Source organism: Balearica regulorum, chromosome 1 (assembly GCF_011004875.1).
Source record: "Balearica regulorum gibbericeps isolate bBalReg1 chromosome 1, bBalReg1.pri, whole genome shotgun sequence".
Lineage (NCBI taxonomy): Eukaryota > Metazoa > Chordata > Aves > Gruiformes > Gruidae > Balearica > Balearica regulorum.
The window spans coordinates 92,320,923-92,330,144 of record NC_046184.1 but is presented as its reverse complement, the minus strand read 5'-3'; the positions used below and the strand labels follow the sequence as shown (position 1 = coordinate 92,330,144).

General features: G+C 39.5%; 1 long non-coding RNA gene across 1 annotated transcript; it reads left to right on the top strand.

Annotated features, from left to right (window-relative positions):
* Positions 1-3,566: 3,566 nt before the first annotated feature.
* LOC142600095 (uncharacterized) lies at positions 3,567-9,003 on the top strand. Its single transcript, XR_012833548.1, has 3 exons — positions 3,567-3,628; positions 6,249-6,343; positions 8,901-9,003. It is a non-coding gene; the product is annotated as an uncharacterized LOC142600095 (long non-coding RNA).
* Positions 9,004-9,222: the final 219 nt, after the last annotated feature.

Here is a 9,222-nt window from a genome sequence, read left to right as displayed (position 1 = left end):
GCTTTGGAGTTTAGACTACAACCCTTTTATTTATTTTGCTGGAGCACTGTCCCATAAGGAAAATCCTAGGCTGGGTTTAAAGAGCCAGACAATGGAGCAGCCGTCACATTTAGATGTTGCTTTTGAAACAATACCGTAACGCTACATCACTTTGCTCTGCTGGGTTCTGCTTCTACTTGTCAATGGCAGAAATCACAAGATCAGAATTAGTGAAAGGGCTTTAGTGATGTTTAGTGCAAAGCATGTTGAAAATGAAAACATCGACTCAACTTTGCTGAAAAAGCAGCTCTCTGTTTCCTAGGTTTCTTCTTGACTACTGGATAGAGGCATTACCTCACACTCAGTATGGAGTTGAGCAATGAATTGCATGTCTCAGACTTTTGCAAGAAAGAAGTAATGTTACACTTAGAGTAAATATTAATGGTGCCAATATATGTCAAAAATTTAGACCATCCATTACCACTGAATGAGGCTCGAGACTCCCAGAATTTATAAAAAGAAAAAGAGAAGTGTCTAGTCTTACTGTCTGTGAAAATAACCGTAAAACATTTTCAGAGTCTGCAGATAGCCCAAAATAACAGCTTAAAAATATATGACTTGCTGTATTTATACTTGATGGATTTTCAATGATAAAATGAAAAAAACACTAGTATTTTTTACAAATATATTTTGTTGAAAAAGTTGTTTTTGAAAAACTATTTTTAGTGGAAACATTTTGATAGTTTCACTTGCTCTATTTGCCAAGCTCCTTCCTCCTCCTCCTGCTCCTGGTTTTTAAAAATACAAAAATGGTAAATATAAACAGGTAAAAGCAGCTGTGTATTGCAAAGGGGTTTCAGAGGAATAACCTTTTCATTTATTAAAAAAAATATGGAAACCATGATTGAAATTGGCAAACCAAAAAACCTGAAAAAACATTGAAAAGCAAACACTTGAAATTTATTCTCTAAAGTGAACTTTCAATTCTCGTTAGCTTGATTAGACCAATTTAGATAACAGTTTCTTTGATGTTTTCCCTGTGATATCATGCACCTCTTATGGATTGATTAATATCTTAGACATCTTAAAGATCTTACACGGCACTTAAGCATTTCTGTTAAACTCTCTGAATCTCACTTGCTTTCTTAAAATCAGTGACTTTCACAATGCAATTATGTGCAAGAATTATGTGCAAGGAGTTGTGCGTGCATATATATCTGTATATACCTATCCAAGATAAATACTAGAGCAAAGGGGATTCTGCATTATTTATTAATTTCCTGATGAATCCATTGACAACATCAGTACTTTTTGATATTTGTGAACTACTTGAGATCTCTCTGTCACATCAGATCGCTGCAAAGCCTGGGAATCTTGCCATGAAAATTAGGGCTAGTTTGACATGGATTACATGCATTTTTGCTAGTAATTACAGGAACAGCACATTTGGTGAGCTGGCATTCGATGTGCATACAAGTATGGCAGGTCAAGCAGGGTAACGGGAAGTACTGGGAGCAGCTCTTTCAGCCACGTTTGCTTTTTAAAGGACCAGGTCAGCAATAACAGACCAAACTAAAAGTCTAAGTCTAAACCAGAACAGCCAAGACTGCATGTGATACCACACCTAATTGCTTAAATCTTTCCTACTGATTACCACTTTTGGTTTAAGCCCTGTGTTTGTTATGAGTGTATATTAAGTTTCCGAGTCCTTGCTCTGAATATGGACCCACAGCCCTGCTTATGTGCAGGTGCTAAGATCCATTTAAAACTTACTTTGTGCACAGGGATATTCTGTTGGATAAACTGAGATGTATCAGGTGATGACAGAACTAAAAACATAACACACATGCTCGGGGTAAAGGCTGTGGATCCAGCTGGAGGGCTGAAATGACTAACTTCTGAATGACTACCTGTGTGGCCTTTGAAGAGCCCATGCTGCAGGAGACTCATATCTTCAAGATTTTTATGAGATACCAAGAGCGTAGGTCTATGTGGTCTTTTTATAGAATCATTCAAAGCCTGGAAAACTTACCTTGGGGGTAGAGATATAAGAGGCTTAATCTATTCATTTTAGCAAAGGAAGGTGAAGAGGTGGCTTGGTCAGAGCCCGCAAGACTTTAGTGTGGTAGAAGGTTTCTGGGAACAAAGAACTCTTTTATGCAGCAGAGAGAGGCATAACAAACCCTGTGTTTGGAAGCTGCAACGCAGTTTATACAGATGGGAACTGAGGTGCAAAATCATGGGCTTGAGGCAGGAATCACTGGCAGAAATTCTATGCCTTGTGTTACACTGCAGATCAGACTAGGTCATCACAACCAGCACTCTTGGCTTTGAAATCTGCGTGCCTACGATTACCGTGATTCCCACATTATATGCACACATCAGCATTACATTTAGTCACTGAAGAAGAGAGAGAATGCATCCAATTAGCTCTGGGCTTTCTGCCTAAAAAGAGAAAATGAAGTGAGATTTTGTTTAAGGACAACCCCGATAAGTCTGAAAAACACCATGGGATTATTAGCATTTGGGCAGAGTGGACAGGATTTCAAGGTCCAGCACAAAGACCCTGCAGAAGAACTCTGTTCAAAGAGCTGCACAGAAGGAAGGCTTCTGCCTACCTTACTGGTGTTTAGTTATGGTCCTAGAAAGCATAGGACATACTTAAATAACCAAATCAGAGGTAGGCAGGGCTGTACTGCTTTAGAAAGAGCTGGTACTAGAATTCTTTATTTTTAGTAGGATCTTGCATAAATAGAATGGAGAATATCCTCTTCTCTGAGGTTGGTCTTGAGGGGTGGTACGGATGACAGTGATGAGAGGGAACTGCATTCTCTTCAGAGCAGGCCAGGTTTAAATGTTTCAGTTTGCTGGTAAGAACTTGAAAGAGTCACTTACAAGTGTTCCTGACTCATGTTACAGGAAAAATTGCATCAAAATGCAATTTTCAAAGCTAAAAAAAATATGATTTTTCAAATGCAAAATGACTTTGTTTTTGAAAAGGTAAACAAGGTAAGGTTTTTTTAAAACTGCATTCTCAAGATCTCATTAGAGTTCTTAAAGGGTATCAAAATGAAATGTTTTGGTGTTTCAGATAGAAAATGTTTTAATAATAATTATGATGCGTGAATAGTGTCTGGTCCTTTGACAGTTTATTCTGATTGGAAATACTTTGAAGTTGTTCATAGGACAAGAAAACCACTTCCTACTCAGTCTTAATTCCTGCTGCCATGGGGTGCTAAGGCATCTGTAGTTTTCACCCATCTCTACAGGTGAGTCCTTTCAATACCGCTGCTTTGTTTTGCTTTTCTATTCTTTTCAGCAGCATGGCCAGTTATCCCAACCCAATGCTTGTATTCATTGAACATTTCCTGTCATCTGCTTCCAAGGCCCTCAAGTTTAAGCAGAGTGCTAAACCATGGATAATTGGACTCGCTCATTTAGGAGTTCAGGTAGTTGTTGACTACTCTTTCTCTTCTCTCTTGCATCTAAACAGAGTGACAAAACGGGTTGTTTCTGGCCGTCATTTTAAAAGATTGCAGATGTCTTTGTCAAGTTGTGTAACTTAGTCTTGGGTTTTCTCATTCAGTTCTCCAGCCACCTTGAGGAGGAAGTATTATGTGGAGTGATGCTTTTGATCTCACCTAGGATGGTAGGTCTGCACTATGCAAATCTGAAATAACTGTTTTAAAGAGCCCTTTTGTTTCCATCTTGTTGCTATTGGCAGGAAAAAAAGTGCTCAAAAGCAAGGGAATTTGTTCCCGACTGATTTGAAAACTGAATGTCTCCCTGTTTTGATTTTTGTTGGTTTTGGGTTTTTTTTCCCTTTTCTAAAAGTCCTTTACGTGGGATTGGTTTTGAGGGCTTGTGATCATGCAAGTAGTTTGTTTTCTGTCTAGCCACAGCAGTTTACCTCATTTACAAAAGAGTCTTTCAGCACCTGACCCTACATTCAGGGCAAGTTCTGCAACCTTTAATTGTTTAATTAGCTAGTGCTAGCTTAAAAATATTTAACAGTGCTCATTTAGGTAAATAGGTTATTTCAGGAAGCATCCACACCAAATATTTTCATTCCAGATTAACTTCCTTTTTCTTTGCTACTTTACCCAGCAGAAGGGAGCAGCGGCCATGATCTTTGAGGGTGATCAGCCCACCTTCAGATACTTGCAAGTAGCCCTCATCTTCACATCTAATGACCTAAAAACCTGAACCCTCTCATACTGAGGCTATTTTTGCCTGATGTGCTTTCTGCTGGGGAGGGGTGTGTGTGGTGCTGGTGGTAAAAGTAAAAAGGCCTTGTAACTTTTCATTCCTTCTTAGTTTGTTTAGTGGTGACTGGGCAATCCTTTCATCTGAAGCCTTGCGTGTTCTCTTTTTCTCCACAAAACTGTGGGGTCAAATAAAACCCTAACGTGGGTATGAAGGTACTTTACATGCACTAAGAAACATCACACAGAATGAAGGCTGCTTGTCCTGACTTCCTCTGTCAAAAAGGAAAGGATGATGAGTAAAAGTGAAAGGCAGTGCTTCTAAACCTGATTAAAAGATATTTTTTAAAGCATCAGTTAACTGGGGAAGGTGGCACTGACAGAATTTGAGGGTTTGTTTTGTGTGTTGGCAGATGATGAGGACAAAATTGAGCTACTGAGAAGTTTTTCTTCTTTTAGTGACATCCAGCCACTCCTGCTACAGGAAGATGATTTAGCACTTGTTTGCTGCCTTCATCAGGCTGCCAACTGATCTCTCCTAAATAATTTTTGGGGGAATTTCCAATATTTTTAATACTAGAACACTGGCAGCTAAAAAAATGAAGAATAAACTGCCTCTACCCTTATCTTTTCTGCGAGGGATAAACAAGAGTGAACATAAAGTACCCCGATATCACTTTCTCAGAGTCACTTTTTAGACTGTAGCCTGCTTTTAAAGTCAGCATTGCACTTGGCTCAAATTATGAGATACTGACATTAAATGCTACTCAGGCAGAGCCAGTGTTAATATTTTCAATGCCTTAGAAAAAAGGAAAGAATGTAAACTAATTCTACTTCTGTTATTATGAAGTTTCTTCATAACATCTGAGCAAAATCAAAGCTGTTTGAGGACTTAGGCAAAGTATAATTTTTCTGCTGTTTATTTGGGGCAGGTGGGGGATGGGAATGATTTTTAAAATGCTTACTGAGAGTCAGCTTCCTTTCCTCATCCCTGTTTGAATGTTTCCAAAAAAGGGAGGATAAAGAAATCAGGTTGACTCCCATGGTCAACAGCAGACAATGCCAATGAATACATGTACTGTTGGTTAGTGAAATTCATTATCCCCATGTGCCAAAACCGAGACAATGAAGACAAAAGCCACAGCCTTTCAACTCCAAATATATCACTGGGCTAAATTCGCCTGACATGGCTAAGAAAATTATTGATCTAAAGAAATAACTATGAAGGAAAAAAAACCTCTTTGTCTAGTACCAGTCTCTTGTCCCCTCCAGCATCTGGCACTGGCTAGCTAGTCAGTGTGCAGGGCACTTAACTATGTGCTATTATTTAGCAACAGAAAAGACATAATTTCTGCAGCAGCTGAGCACTTATGAACATTAATGCACTAATTCTTGTAACCCCACAGTAAAGTACTGACATGTTAGTCCTATCCATTTTACAGATGAAAAGAGGCACTTGCTAGTGTGGCACCTTCACTTCAGCGTTAATTTGGTCTGTCTTGAGTCCTACCTGTGTCTGTATAGTAGACTGACATATTTTAATCCTAGCACACACTTATCTGCCACATGCCTGCTCTGTAGCCTGAGTTGATCTAACTCCTCCATTCTGTGCTGCTAAAGCAATACCCTGTGCAGCTCACGCATTAGTTCACAGCGTGGTCACCCTCTGTTCTAACTTCTAACCATAGCAAGCTAGTGGCTCTTAAACATTAGGGACACTGTACTTCATCTGAAGAAGGCCCCTTTTGTGAAAATCTGGAAACGAAGACTGCTGACTGGGAAGTGAGCACCAGACTGTCTGAGAACTAGACTATCCAATGAACTTTGTTTTATCAGCCTGTTGGGATAAAACAGGATAAACCAGTATCATTCCATTACCACAGCTTATCATCTTGAGTCCCTCTGTAGCTTACAGTGACTAATCTTATGTATGACAACTGCTTACCAAATACTCCATGAAAAAATATTGGTCCCAGTTGGTGATAAATAACATCAGTGAGCTAAAGCAATGTTAGGCAGTTCAATGCTTTGCATTCTATAGGAGTTAATAAATATTTCTTGCAGTTCTCTTTTTACTCTTTGGATGACAGTGAATTCCTGGAGGGTGGATAAGAATATCAAGTCTGGGAAGATTAAAGTGGTAATTCTTGCTGTCCCTGGTAGGTGAGAAAGAAAGTGAAAAATATTGTGAACTAGAACCAACGGCATACATAGAGATTGTATGCTTCTTGTCAAAGTATGCCAGCTGAACATTTCTGTGTCATGACCCAAGGTTTTGTCTGGTACCAGCTTAGCTGTAGTTCAGCCAGGTCAATCACTGAAGCAAGGTGGACTTAAAGATAAGGAATTTATCCTATTCGGTTTCCCAGTGCTGGGAAAAAAAACTGGTGCTGCTGCAGCTGAGGAAACAGTATAATAAACAGATATGTTAAACAGAGATGGAAACCAAAGGAGAGCTACGTACCTGTGGTGAATAAGTGAGGCATTAAGAAGGTATTTCTATTGGAAGAGACATACGGGTAGTTTTCACTCTTCCTCTCCCCAGTTAAACAGGAAATCTAAGTAAAGAAGTTACACTAAAAAATGCCTTTATCTATGTTCCTAACTCCTTCAAAAGGAATGTAACTAGGTCCAAAGATTCACCAAACTTGGCTCTGCTGAGAGACAAAAGCAGTAAAGGTGTGAGGAAATAATTTAAATTTTGTTTTCAAGCTGTTGCCTTTCACATTCACTGTAGTCTACTCAATTTCTGTTACAGCGGGAAAGGGAGATCTCTTTTCCCCACCCTGGACATCACAGTCTAATCTGTTCTTTTTATTTTACTTCCCTCTTAGCTCAAGAGCCAATTGCATATTCACCAAATTCTCATTGTAAAGTCTTTCTCAGACTCTGGGCATTTTTGCTGCCAATCTCAAGAATCCATCTACTTGGTTTTGCTACAGACTTGTGTCAGCTTAGGCAAGCTGCATTTGGCCAGACTGCAGTGCCCTTGCCCGTGATAAACGTTGCCGTGCTACACAAACAGCCCTGCTGTCATAAGCGGTACCACTCAGCAGAGGAGGTATGAGCTAGCTGCAGTAAAAACTGTTGACTTGATACAAAAATCTTTTCTGTGATAAGAATCTTCACCATCTGGATGATGAAAATCTGCTCCTTCCTTCCTTTGCTGAGCGTGTTGAGCCCTACAGATGAAAACCTGTCTATACACGCTAAATGTATCTGAGTATTTATAGGCATTTCTGTGGTCCCCTGAGTCAACAGTGTTGTGAAAGAACCTGTCAGGAGGTAGAGAAATTATCTCTGAGAAGCTGGAGATATTTTTTAATAGCCAGAGGGAATGACAAAATCAAAATTTTGCCAGGGAATGATTTTTTAAAACATTTGGTCTGATGATTTGCTAGTTCCTAGACATATTTGTTGAAATTGGTCTTCTGTGCATTAGAAATAACTGCACTGTACTTAAGTGAATATTTATAGAAAAGCCAAGCCCTGCTCCTAGAACTTGTCTCTGCTTTTCTTTTTTTAAGGCTTGCTATTTATATCATCTAACCATAGGGTAGTGTTGGTTGCAAAACTGTGGCTGACCAAAGTCCTGAGGGGCTGCTACAAGAAAGACGACTTCTCCACTGGTTAAAAACCATCAAAAACAACTTTTCCACTGGTTGTGCTGGGAAGCATCTTACTGAATAAAGCAACTTTTCTAAAGAGGGACAACTTTGTGGCATAATTCTGATCACTACACTGAACTTCTGCCTCGGAAGGATTCTGACCCTTGCCTGTTCCCTTTGCTATTATAAAATCTTATGCTTTTTAATGGATAATTGAATCTTCATGAGTTTCTTCTGAGTGATCTTACTGAGAGATAAGACTGCAACGAGATTTTCTACATGGCAGCAAATTGCAAAGAATACATCACTAAAGTATTTTTGATACAAGCAAAGAAGAGAAACCAATCATTATACACTCTCTGCTGTTTGAAAAGCCTGTTAAGGTTAATGTAAAAAGTAGAGACTATAGCTCCTATTTCAGAACATCAGAAGTGTGAGATCCTCAAGCTCTTTTTGACAAGCTCTACCACTTCAGTAGCCAACATTAGCATCATTTAAGGTAAAAGGCCATTGCCAGTTTCGTATGTGTTTTATAAACAGATATTATCTAAAACTGGAATTTTACCATCTTACCCATCCAACCACTGAGGTTTAGTTATAAAGGAGCACTGGTATGAGCCATCCCATGTATGAACTCATGGAATAAAACCAAAGCTGGTGAAGTTTTGTGACACCAAACTAAACCTACTTCTCATAGCACAGATAAGAATAAACAGAAACCTTTTATCTGAGTCCCAAACTGTGGTGGTTTGGATGAACAGGGACCAGAGGCCAGGCTACCTACAGAAGGTAGAATGCAACCATCCAGGTCCGAGTCTGGTCCCAACAGCAGAGGCAATTTCTTGTAGTGTCTGAAAAGAGAACTGGAGTCTCTCTCATGACCAGAAGGCTGGATTTCTGCTCAGAGGAACCCTAAGTGTTGACATCACGATACCAAGCTGCAACCATTACATCTGCAGAACAAGCTCTCTCCTTTGCCAGTCACAGCAGGGCACTGTAGCTAGCTGGTTTTGGAAGCAATAGCCTCATCCATAATTAGTGTCTGAGTGGCTACACAAACAAAATACTCTTGTAATATTCTCTCCTTGCATGAATTCTCTTCCTGCAGAGACAAGGATAAGTGACCTTCAGGTTTCATTTGGATTTATTCATCACATGACCACCTGTGGCCTCAAAATGATGCTTGGAACATCTCACCTGGCCTCTTGATGACATCACCGTTTACTCAAATTGTCCTATGTTTTTCATCACCGTGTTTCAGATTAGTTTGCTTGGCCTCCGTTAATCTTCCATTAAAAATGATGTTTCTTTTAAGGGTTTAGATAACCTTTCCTAGACCACCATGCTTCAGGTCTCTCTCTGCTAATCCTTCAGCTACCTGGAACATTCTTTCTTCCCCTCTCCCAATAAATACACAGTTATTTTAAAGC